Source organism: Sinohyriopsis cumingii, chromosome 12 (genome assembly GCF_028554795.1).
Source record: "Sinohyriopsis cumingii isolate HCF-2022 chromosome 12, ASM2855479v2, whole genome shotgun sequence".
Classification (NCBI taxonomy): domain Eukaryota; kingdom Metazoa; phylum Mollusca; class Bivalvia; order Unionida; family Unionidae; genus Sinohyriopsis; species Sinohyriopsis cumingii.
In genome coordinates, this window is record NC_142972.1 from 7,402,502 (window position 1) to 7,414,572 (window position 12,071).

The 12,071-nt window shown below is 34.7% G+C and overlaps 1 protein-coding gene across 2 annotated transcripts in view; it reads left to right on the forward strand.

The window, feature by feature from the left end:
* Positions 1-6,527: 6,527 nt before the first annotated feature.
* LOC149785966 (cornifelin homolog B-like) overlaps positions 6,528-12,071 on the forward strand; it is a 50,710-nt gene continuing 45,166 nt past the window's right edge. Inside the window, exon 1 of one of the 2 annotated variants that reach the window (XM_089978134.1) lies at positions 6,528-6,671. The gene's annotated coding sequence lies outside the window, so the exon portion shown is untranslated. Of the gene's footprint in view, positions 6,672-6,759; positions 6,782-12,071 lie in introns of those variants that run through there. The other variant, XM_089978135.1, reaches the window with a different exon arrangement.

Consider the following 12,071-nt stretch of genomic DNA (forward strand, 5'->3'; position numbering starts at 1 on the left):
CTTGAACCGCTGTAATTTTTTTGTTAGCCTCACCAACAGTTGTTCGCAAATTAACAAATTCAGTTACATGACTGGTAAATTTATTTTGAACTTCTGTAATTTTTTTGTTAGCTTCACCAACAGTTGTTCGTAAATTAGCAAAATCAGTCACATGACCAGCAAATTTTTTGTCAGTTTCACCAACAGTTGTTCGTAAATTATTAAATTCAGTTACATGACCAGTAAAATCACCTTGAACTTTACTAATTTTTTTGTCAGTTTCACTAATTTTTTTGTCAGTTTCACCAACAGTTGTTCGTAAATTATTAAATTCAGTTACATGACTAGCAAAATCACCTTGAACCTTACTAATGTTTTTGTCAGCTTCACCAATTTTTTTGTCAGTTTCACCAACAGTTGTTCGTAAATTAGCAAATTCATTTACATGACCAGTAAAATCACCCTGAACCTTACTAATTTTTTTGTCAGTTTCACCAACTTTTTTGTCAGTTTCACCAATTTTTTTGTCAGTTTCACTAATTTTTTTGTCAGCTTCACTAATTTTTTTGTCAGCTTCACTAACAGTTGTTCGCAAATTAGCAAAATCAGTTACATGGCTGGTAAAATCACCTTGAACTTTTGTAATTTTTTTGTCAGTTTCACCAATTTTTTTGTCAGTTTCACCAATTTTTTTGTCAGTTTCACTAACAATTCCTCGCAATTCAGTCACATGTGCTCGCTGAACCACATCAGCAATTTTAACATTACTTGTTCCTAATTTTCCATGTTGATCTTGAAAAATAACAATCTCGTCAGGATTTATTTCTGATGTCGATAATAAATTGTTAAGGTCATCTTTTGTTGCAAATTTTGATAAATCAACGTCAGATTTTTTTTCTCTTATTAATGACCTTCCAAAAATGTCAACCATTATATTTATCTGATGTATATTTAAGTACGATTTTGTGATACGGCAACGATGATTTTGATATCGCATCAAGAACATTAATTACTTCACTGCCGCAGATTGGTGGATCAGTTAAAGTTTGTGTTGGTAGCGTTGAATACCAGATCGGGGTTTTTAATTGTTTCGCATAATTGATAAATTCATTTGGTGGAGCCAGCCCATATGAGTCAAAATATATAATTTCACGTGGATTAATTCCATATGCTACCCAATGTGTCCCTGGCCCAATACTGTCATCGAGATTTATAATTCCTGTCTCTAAAGAATTTGGTTTGGTTGGTAATTGATCTCGCATAAATATTCCTCTAAAAAATTGAATTTTCTTCCTTTTTACTTCATTAGATAGATCTAAATTTGACATCGCTACTGGTATGTTCCTGGCAACCTCAGGCCGCGACCGAGGTAAGTTCCTGGCAACCTCAAGCCGCGACCTTTTTTTTACCATATCGTCCTCCTGTTACTTTTTCTGCTAATTTGCTACCTGCATATCCAACCCCGCACCTAATGCAGCAGCTTTTGCTATGGCCGGAGCAGCGGCAGCCATCAATCCAGGAATTAAAGCTAACAATGGGAAAAATCCACCAACTTTAACCATATTTTTCATAGCTCCCGGACTGAGATTAACGCTAACTCCAGTGTTTGCCGATTTGGCCCTATTGAAACGTTTGTGTTGAGTTTTAGTTAACGATAATTTATTTGGTCCACCATGAATTTTGTGAGTTTTTTAACGTTAATTTTATCGAGTTAGCTTTTTTTGATTGAAGTTTTTTGTCTGACCCGGAGTCAGAGTCACACTAACATGATCGTATGGCATTATATTTATCAGCAGGAATTTAAATTACAAATTACATATTTTCCACAGGTGCATCAACAACTCTCATTATGCCACTGATTCCTTCTAAAATCATGGTTTTGTCACTGAGAATCACAGCAATAACTTTGTAGTTAGCTCCAGCCCCAACTGTAATTCTTGCTTTAAAATGAATATCAACGACAGATTGTTTTATCAAATCAAGATGTTCCAGTGAAAAATAATAGATCGGGTAGCGCGTATTAAAATCTAGCTGCGATATTTGCAATCCCGTATCAATATTTTGATCTCGCCCCATATAACTTAATATTCGATGATATGCACGAGCTGTTGAATAAGTTGCAAAATTTACTGATATTTCTTCAGTTGGTTCTTGCTGCCCATTAATTCTCAACGAGACATTGGTAGCTGCAACGTTATCAAATATCATATGACTATGAGTTTGATCATATCTGTTGTTGTTTTGAAAAGCAATGAAAATGTGTCGTGGTGCCGAAACGCCCTGCTGAGCTGCAATACGCCAGGTATAATCGCCGTTAATATTTGTTGTTGTGGTATCGGTTGATGTTGTCAACCACGACATTATTGATTTACCACCGGAATCCATAAATGATATTAATTTTTCTTCCTCAATTATTGATGGAACAAGCGCTGACATCCACAAGGTAAATTTAGTTAATAAAACCTTGCCCGCGTCAACAACAGTATTTAGATCTCGCCAGATGGCATTATTACTACCATTTCGAATTAGTGTTAAAGTGTGTTTCGCTCCAAAAATTACTTTTCTGAAATTTCTGCAAAATCCAAATATATGCGACAAAGGAATCGCGCATGAAAATCTTCTGTTGTTTCCTACCAACATTAATCTTCGTGTGGCGAAACCTAAGTTAAAATTGGGATTAGTATTAATAATCATATTCTCGACATCGGCGTCGGCGGTATTAGCATTATTCCTTGGTCGCCCAACATTAAATTGCACATGTTCAGCTGCATCAGTATTATCCTTGGCAAACATCATGCTAGGGCCAGCCGATCTAGTAAAATCATCTGAATATCTCGCTAGACCTATAATTGTTGTAGCTAAATCAACATCATTAGTAATTGACTCAATTTCTCTTCCATCAATCATATATGTGGCGCTCTTGAATAATGTCATAATTCCGTTATTTACAAAACCAATTTTAGCATCTGCGGCATATTCAGTATTATCCTCCTTCAGAATTTCACCAACAACTTCGATAAATGCCTCAGATGGGAGAAAATATCTTGTCGTGTCCTGTATCTGAATTTCAACACGATTTTGACTATTTGGTGTTACCGCGTCATATGAATAATATTGATGATCACGTAATGATATGTCCTTACTGACTGGCTCATCCATGTCAAACGCTTCGTTTGATACTCTTGCAAACATTTTGATATAATTAATAATTATCTTCTAAAACGAAGACCACTTCCTGATATAAAGCTAGTATTTGTTGGTTGAGTATCCGCCAGTTGGGTTCGTTCTATTTTATTTGTTAATTCAGCTAATTTCTGATTCGCTGCACCATTGATAATTTTACTGATATCGCTAGGCATCACAGCGGTGCTAGGTAATTTGGTTTTTTTTCTCACTAATTTTGTTATTTTATCTTTGATGGCACTAAATGCTTTACTAGCTAAATCACTAATAGCAGTAGTAGCTTTATCACCAATAAATCCAATTGCTTTCATCGCTAATTGTTTAGCAATCGGTCCGACTTTAGGTGCTATTCTTGTAACTAAGCTAGAAATTCCGCCACCGTGAACAAGTTTATACACGGGCAATCTGGAATTAACGACACGAACTTGCGCTGGCCTTCGGTTATGTTTGTGAACTATCATCTTTATTTAATATTATTTATCTAACAACTAATCGCTATACCCTTCAATAATTTCATCGATTAAATTTCTGTAAGTTTCAACATCTATAATTTTACCGCTGAATAATCTTTTGCAAATATCTGCTGCCTCGTTAGTTATTTCACGTGAGTTATTTCCAGCTCGTTTCCCTCCAATAAGTACTTCTAATCGAGACACATCGTTAACAACACTGCTGGGACAGATTGTGTTGTAACCGCTACCGGTAGCGCCAGGTTGTTCACCAAATAATTTTTCAAAATTATTAAGAAAATATCTTTTAGATCGTTTATTAGATTTTATCTCTGACACATCTTCTAAAACATTATTATAAAATATATCACCTTCACCAGGTATAAAACCTCGAGCAGCAGAATATACCAAACCAGGCCATTTTTCCTTTGATATATCATATTTTTTATCCCTTAGAAAAAAATCTCTCTTTTTAAAACCAAACGCAGCAATATTTTGTAGTTTACTTTCATTCTTAAAATGTTAAATAGCTTCATCAGTAAAAATTCCTCTTGGATTAAAAGATCCTGGTAATAAAGTTACTGATTCACGTTCAGGTGCAAATCTTCTTTTAGTCATCATTCTTTCTTTCACTTCACTACTAAAATCAATACAATTCTGATTATCAGCATGAATACGACCAGTACCACGAGATATATAATATATCCACCTCATCCATGTTTCATCAGATATATTTTCATTTTTGTATTGATCTTTTAAAAATCTATGTTTATGATCAATATTGATTACGACAAAATCAACTAATAATTTATCATTTATAAGTGATCGTATTTTATTAATAGCTTCATTAGTAAATTTTTTAGCTCCAGGAACCGCACCAACACTAGTAAATTTTTTAGCTCCAGGAATCCCAACAGATATTTCTTCCTCAAATTCTTCCTCAGTATCTTCCTTCTGAGGTATACCAAGTCTTTTAGGTCTGTAACTAACTTTTTTAGCTTTAGATTTGATTTCAGGTTGTATAACTTTAACAATAGGGGCAGGAACAGGTCGAGGAATAGTTTGTTCTTCAATCTTTTTCAACACAGGTAGAATTCCTTTTTTTCTCACTTCAGGATCTTCGACATCTCCTAGCATGACTCGTTCGGTGGTTTTAGTTACTGGCTCGAGTAATTCTGAAGTAAAATCCCTAAATCCTAGTTTTTCATCTTGATATGCTCTTATTTTTCTTTTGACAGATTCTCTAACAGGAATTAACTTCCTTAATGCTGCTAATTGTTCCCTTGCTATTATAGCTGAATGTGGTTCTCCAACCATGATATACAAATTAATTTTACTTTAACAAATAACTTTAACAAATATTTTAACTTTTGTACAGCAGCAGAGGGGCCGTGACCATTTATTCGCGATTTATGAGAAAAAAATAATGTCGGATCTTCGCAGGGGGCTCTGTCTCACCACAATTTTTTTTGAAGTTTGTTACTTTATCTAATGGGGGGGGGGGTAAACATTTGTCTGTGTAACCAAGCAATTTGTCTGCGAGGTGATATTTTTTGTTGTTTTTTTGTGGTGATCGCACATTCCTTCAATTCCTTTGGTCTGGCCAGCCCCTCTGCTGCTAAATGTACTCTAGGTACGCGTCAATGAAATCGATGACATATAATCGTTCTAGTGCATCATCATCTTGTTGTCTTGCCCATAGACTCTGAATTGCAGATTAAAGTCTAAGTATATATATATAGTGTCATGTATATTTCCTTTGTATTGCGTCACTGACTTTTGTCCATAATTGAGGATAAGCCTGCTTGACTAATGCCTTTTCTTGTGTGCAAACAACACGTTACATAGCTATTCTTGTCTCTGATTTTAGGTTATAGTTTAAGATGATTATTACTTGGAGGTAAATAAAATTTCTTGGATCTGAGTTCAATATCTCTTTTTTAGAAGTTAATTATGTTTTAGAAGCAACTTGTCTACTAAATTGCTGGGATATTGATCCTCAACTAGTTCTGTTATTGTGTCTTAGATTTTTATATAATAGCTGTTTACTTTAAAATTACTCATTCCTGATCTTAACATCCATCGAGAGGAATCAGCTATTTCGTTGTGTTCAAATAATGTATTTATTTAAATTATTTAATGGAATTACAAAGTGCTCATTTATCATTTTCTGTCAAAATTATTATTGTGGAATTATTGTAGATTCATTCAATGACATTTTGGATCATATCATTGCTACACATAAACACTTCTAGGCTACTGGCGTATCAGCACATTCAATATCGGAATTCATTCGGAACCCCACTGGCATTAATTCGGAATACTCTATACTTTTGGACTTGTGAAAGAACTTTGAAGACAATTTGGGATTTAATTCACAGTAGTGTAAGTACTTTTTAAATTTTCATTTGTATTAGAGGGTAATAAATTATTTGTTAAATTGTACAAAACTTGCTTGACCTTCGCTCTTTTCTGTTACTCAGGTTAAGACCTTAGATTCGCAATCATAGGTTTATTTGCGTTCATTGATATGTATTCTCGGAGAATCGTCTGTATATGACCATATGCATCTAACCATTTAACTCCTTGTCGCACAAATTCGAATGTAACCAATTCTCCGCGCGCACTATCATCCTGTATTCTGAATACTCGATGCAGCGAAAATATTACCGCCGTTAATCGCGTTGGGCATGAATTCTGTTTTAAACCCTTTTCTGTTGCGCATTAATTTGCTGATAAATCTCATTTCGTCGGCATACTGGGAGGTATGACAAGTGTTCTTAGCGACCGCGTGGTCCTACACGTGGAGGATATTGAAACTTCAGTCAAGTTTAAACAAGTTCTTGTCCCAACCTGAGTGCACTTAATAAATAGTTTAGGATCAAGATTGTGCTTTATCAGATACTGCTAAATCATTTGATTGGATGATTACTTCGAATACAACCGGAATAAATCTCGTGATGACGCTGCCGGCAAAGCTTAATAATCGAGTAATATTTACTGTTTCCTGGAGTATTCCAGTAACACTGCACTATTCATTCAGCGCACGGTCTATCTAAGGTAAGAACATTTAATTACCTGTTATGAGCAAATGCTATTGTTTTAATGAATAATAATTTTTACCGATCCTGCCAGGAATTTACTGTTGAGAAAAACTGACTGGTGCGGCGGTAGGTTAAGTAAAAATTATCATATTTAAACATTTTTAATATAATTTCAAAAAAATGTGTCTTTTTCATTTTCTAGTGCAAGTCGGTTGTAAATATTTGTCTCAGGAATTATTGAAACATTTTCTGTTGGTACCATAAATAGTGAAAAATGTATATCTGTAATTTCAGTCTGATTTTTATGATCAGCCATAATTCTAAACTTGTGATTTGTTTTGATGATTTTTTTTTCAAATTTTGTTTATTTGTACTATTATCTTTGATTTTGGGGTTCATTTTTAAATTATAGAAAGCATTACAATGGAATTAGCGTAACCAATACAGACAAAAGATTTGTTTAATGTAGAAACATTTGTCCTTTCTTACTTTAATATTGATTTTGGTCTAAAATCAATTAATTTTAATCCGATGTTTTCTTCATAAAGATAATGTTGGGAAAGCCTCCAGGTTCTTTAAAACTTGTATTCATTTGATTATAATTATCGTGATATATCCATGGCCTACAAGATGAGACCCTTTTAACATCAACTTCAAGCCTACTTATAAATGAAACTTTAGGAGTCGTTGCCAATGCATGCGTGATCAGATTTTTTTGGAATCAGTTCGAATTCTTCTTGATAAAACGAGTTTTGATATAGATTCCAAGACTTCTTGATATACTAGCCCAAGATTCTAGTTTTTAATCAATCCCAAAATCTCATGAATACAACTATACAGCGGTGTCAGTGCTAAATTCGTAGAACTGGCTAACAGTTGTAGAACTAATGACCGTACTTTGATCTCTTCCATTTGTTTACTTGTTGACATTGTTCTTGTCTAAATATGTGTATTTAAGGTTTTGCATGCCGTGCTGCAGATTGGAACGGAAAGTAATAAGGCACGATTTCTATAAATCTGACCTCACGTTTTCAAAATTATTTGTGCTGCTTTTAAAAGACTGTTCATGATAACTGTAAAGGTCACCCGCGTGTCTTTCATCAAGTTGCCACACTGTTTTTAGGTCTTGAGTTTTTATTATAAGTGTGATAAGACCTACTGTATTTACACACATTCCTTTTAATTTTCGGCCATAAAAATAATTCAAGATCTTTTGATAGGTCTTATTCACTCCTAAATGACCAGCCACATAAGTTTCATGGGCTAGACTAAGAATTTCATGTCTATACGACTTAGGGACAACAATTGGATAGCTCACTGACCACTAGTGACTAGAGGGTACCTCAGATGATCTCATGAGGATCCCATTTTTAAGAAAATAACAAACGGGTACATATGTGGCTTCTGTTTTCCTAATAGCCCTCTGAAACAAACAGGAGATCTCAGGATCTTGTTCGACAAGTGATTGTTGTTTGTCAGGCCGATTAGAATAAAGAGAATGCGTAGTTAAAAGAGTATGAGTATGATCAATACCTTTTGATAGATCCATACAATGAACAAAAGTGAATTAATAAAACAACCTGACTAATAAATGAGTCAGCTGAAGGAATACTTTCCTGATCGACATAATTCTCAGGCGCTAATTCTCTAGTAACTGCACAAGTTGGGTAAAAATCAGGGTCTTAATGTTCAACAGGATCAACTTTCTGATCCAAACAAGGCTTGTCAGTTACAAGTGGATTAACCACAACCTTATCTCCAATTAGGTCATCGCCTAGTTAGAAATGAGTACCCTCCATGGGTAAAGACCTCACTGTTTCGAGTGTCGCAGGTCCTGAGACAAAGTCTGATGACAAATTTAGACAAAGGAGCGAAACATTAACAAAGTTGGACTCCGCTTACTGAATAACAACACTTTCATTACAAGAAAACTCATCAGGAAAAGGCAAATTACCTGAGAATTAAAGACTCCGAGAAGACTCAAGACAGTGACTGCATATGTTTTCTTAGGTTTAGATGCATCATAAATTCTCATTATGTGTCATTTGGTTTTTAGTTCAACTTACATCTTTGGCATCTGGTGTCATACAACTAATTAACTAGAGTGAACATGTGTGCTCAGTTAATATACAATTATTTTGTACATTGTCAAGGCGTCGCTCGAACAAACTCTCTTGTTAAAGTGACATTCATAATCCAATGTATTGGAACCCAGATTAGTAGCCAGAAGGTTTTGTTCGACTTTTGTTTCAAATATATGACTCAAACAATACATTAATCATTTTTTCATTAATAATAGAAAGTCAGTGTAAAAAGTGTACCCATATTGATTATCTTATTTCCATATTTTGACCCAATAGGTCTGTAAAATTATTACAATGTACAACATATGAATTACCATCTACAACATATATTACAATGTACACAATATGAATTACCATCTACAACATATATTACAATGTACAACATATGAATTACCATCTACAACATATATTACAATGTACAACATATGAATTACCATCTACAACATATGAATTACCATCTGCAACATATATTACAATGTACAAATATGAATTACCATCTACAACATATATTACAATGTACAACATATGAATTACCATGTACAACATATATTACAATGTACAATATATGAATTACTATCTACAACATATGAATTACCATCTACAACATATATTACAATGTACAACCATATGAATTACTATCTACAACATATATTACAATGTACAACATATGAATTACCACCTACAACATATATTACAATGTAAAACATATGATGTATGTTGCTAATTCTTATAATTATAATGGAAAATGGACATTTACTTCCTCATTTTCTTTAATGCCGTATTTATCTTTTTTTATTACTATTAATGCTGTAGTTATCTTCCTTATTACCTTTAATGCCGTATTTATCTTCCTTGCTCTCTTTAATACCGTATTTATCTTTGCGTAAATAATTTATTTTTGTGGTTTCAAATTTATTTTGCATAGGTTTGTAATTAGTAAACATAGATTTATAGGCATGAATCGAGCTTTACCTCTTTTTGTAAGATCTTAAAATTTGTTGTTTTTCAGATAGCGTATGTAATGCTAATGCCTCGGATGTGGTGGTTCTACTCATACTTCCGTTACTACACCGCTTGTAGCTACGCATGCTCCAAAATGAGCAGAGTTTATGTGGTGGTTCTACTCATACTTCCGTTACTACACCACTAGCCTGATGTGGTGGTTCTACTCATGCTTCCGTTACTACACCACTAGCCTGATGTGGTGGTTCTACTCATGCTTCCGTTACTACACCACTAGCCTGATGTGGTGGTTCTACTCATGCTTCCGTTACTACACCGCTTGTAGCTACGCATGCTCCAAAATGAGCAGAGTTTATGTGGTGGTTCTACTCATACTTCCGTTACTACACCACTAGCCTGATGTGGTGGTTCTACTCATGCTTCCGTTACTACACCACTAGCCTGATGTGGTGGTTCTACTCATTCTTCCGTTACTACACCACTAGCCTGATGTGGTGGTTCTACTCATGCTTCCGTTACTACACCGCTTGTAGCTACGCATGCTCCAAAATGAGCAGAGTTTATGTGGTGGTTCTACTCATGCTTCCGTTACTACACCACTAGCCTGATGTGGTGGTTCTACTCATGCTTCCGTTACTACACCACTAGCCTGATGTGGTGGTTCTACTCATTCTTCCGTTACTACACCACTAGCCTGATGTGGTGGTTCTACTCATGCTTCCGTTACTACACCACCTGCAGCCACGCATGCTCCAAAATGAGCAGAGGTTATGGCATTAGTCTTCTTAGTTATGTTGTTGTTATGGTTTATGACGGGGGGGGGGGATTTGTGGGCTTTTTTGTTGCTGTTTCGTTTTGATTGATTGCATTTTGCTTTTTGTAAACCGGAAAATATACGATATTAACCGATTAAAACAAATTGGCATGCTCATCGCTATTAGAAGTTGTATTTATTTTGAGGTGGAAGTGAACCAGAAGAAAATTTTGATCTTTACAATAAAACAATTGGTGGGTTCTATTATTTAAAAGAAACGAATGGATGGTCAGAGAGGATTTTTTAAAATGTGTATCTGTTGGATTGTAGGATCATAATGGTCTAGGATATTTTTGCACACAAACGATTTGGTTAGTATATGGTGAGCCATGATTTGTTTAAAAATATTATGGTTGATATCAGTGTGCAGTGATTTTCAAAAAATAATAATTTGGTGTATACTATTGACAATAGTGGCAAATATGGTTGGTGGTTTTCTTATTTTCAAAAAAGAAATGTTATAACAGGTAGGTGGAAAGGTGGATGGGGGTAATAGCCGATAAAAGTGTGTAATCCGGAAATATTAGAAGGCATCATAAGAATATATCGTTGGACGACATACCCTTCCACTTAAGACGCCTACACCACATAAGAGCGTCCACTCCTCATCTTGAAATATTATCCCAACCAAATAAGCTTCAACTTCAAAACATCAGGAATAAACAAACTTTTGCTGTCATGCAAACATTATATAAGAGAACACCGTTTTGTTGAGCTAATATTTTAGAATGAAAATCTTTTTTTAAAGTTATGGCGAGTTGGTTGCATCTAATTACAAATATTTATGTAAATAGCTCGAAAAGGGTACGAACGAGACACTAGATCTTGGAATCAATACCAGGGCTATCTAAACAGGAAGATTTAAATGACTTACGTTGTTGACTTTGATATTGAACCGATACAAAGTTAATAGCGATATTTCGTCCACCCTTTCGATAAAGCCAGCATAGTTTCCAAGTCGTGCATCGTAGAGACAAGATAAAACTACATTTCATACCCATTCACAATTTGTGATTCATTAATGCATCGGACCAATACTTTTTTTTATATCCAGAGAACAGGTCTATTGCTAGGGGGAATAAAAATACAGTAGTACACACTTTGAGATCCATCCGTTGGCTATTTAAGCTAGTTTCATTCTACATTTCAAAGACTTAAATCCATGTGCTATATTTGAGAACAAAATATTAACTTTTTATTTTGATATCCTGTATTAAACTTCCTGCTGACAAAAATGCATATGGACTCTTAGTCTAAGATCGTGTTATTAGGTGCGGACCAGGTAGTGACATTAGAACATTTTCAACCCTCATACTTCACTGTTATCCCTGATGAAACAATATAAAACTTCCAACCAAAATGGCAGTTTTTAGCGAAGCCTTTACTAACTGACTTTGGCAGATAATTACGGCCATTTAGGTTGGAGGTTTTATATTGTTTTCTCGAAGAACATTCGTCAGGGATAACAGTGAACTACGAGGGTTGAAAACTTTCTAAAGGCTGTACAAGACATGCATATTAACCAGCATGCATCTTTTAATGAAAAATCCAACTT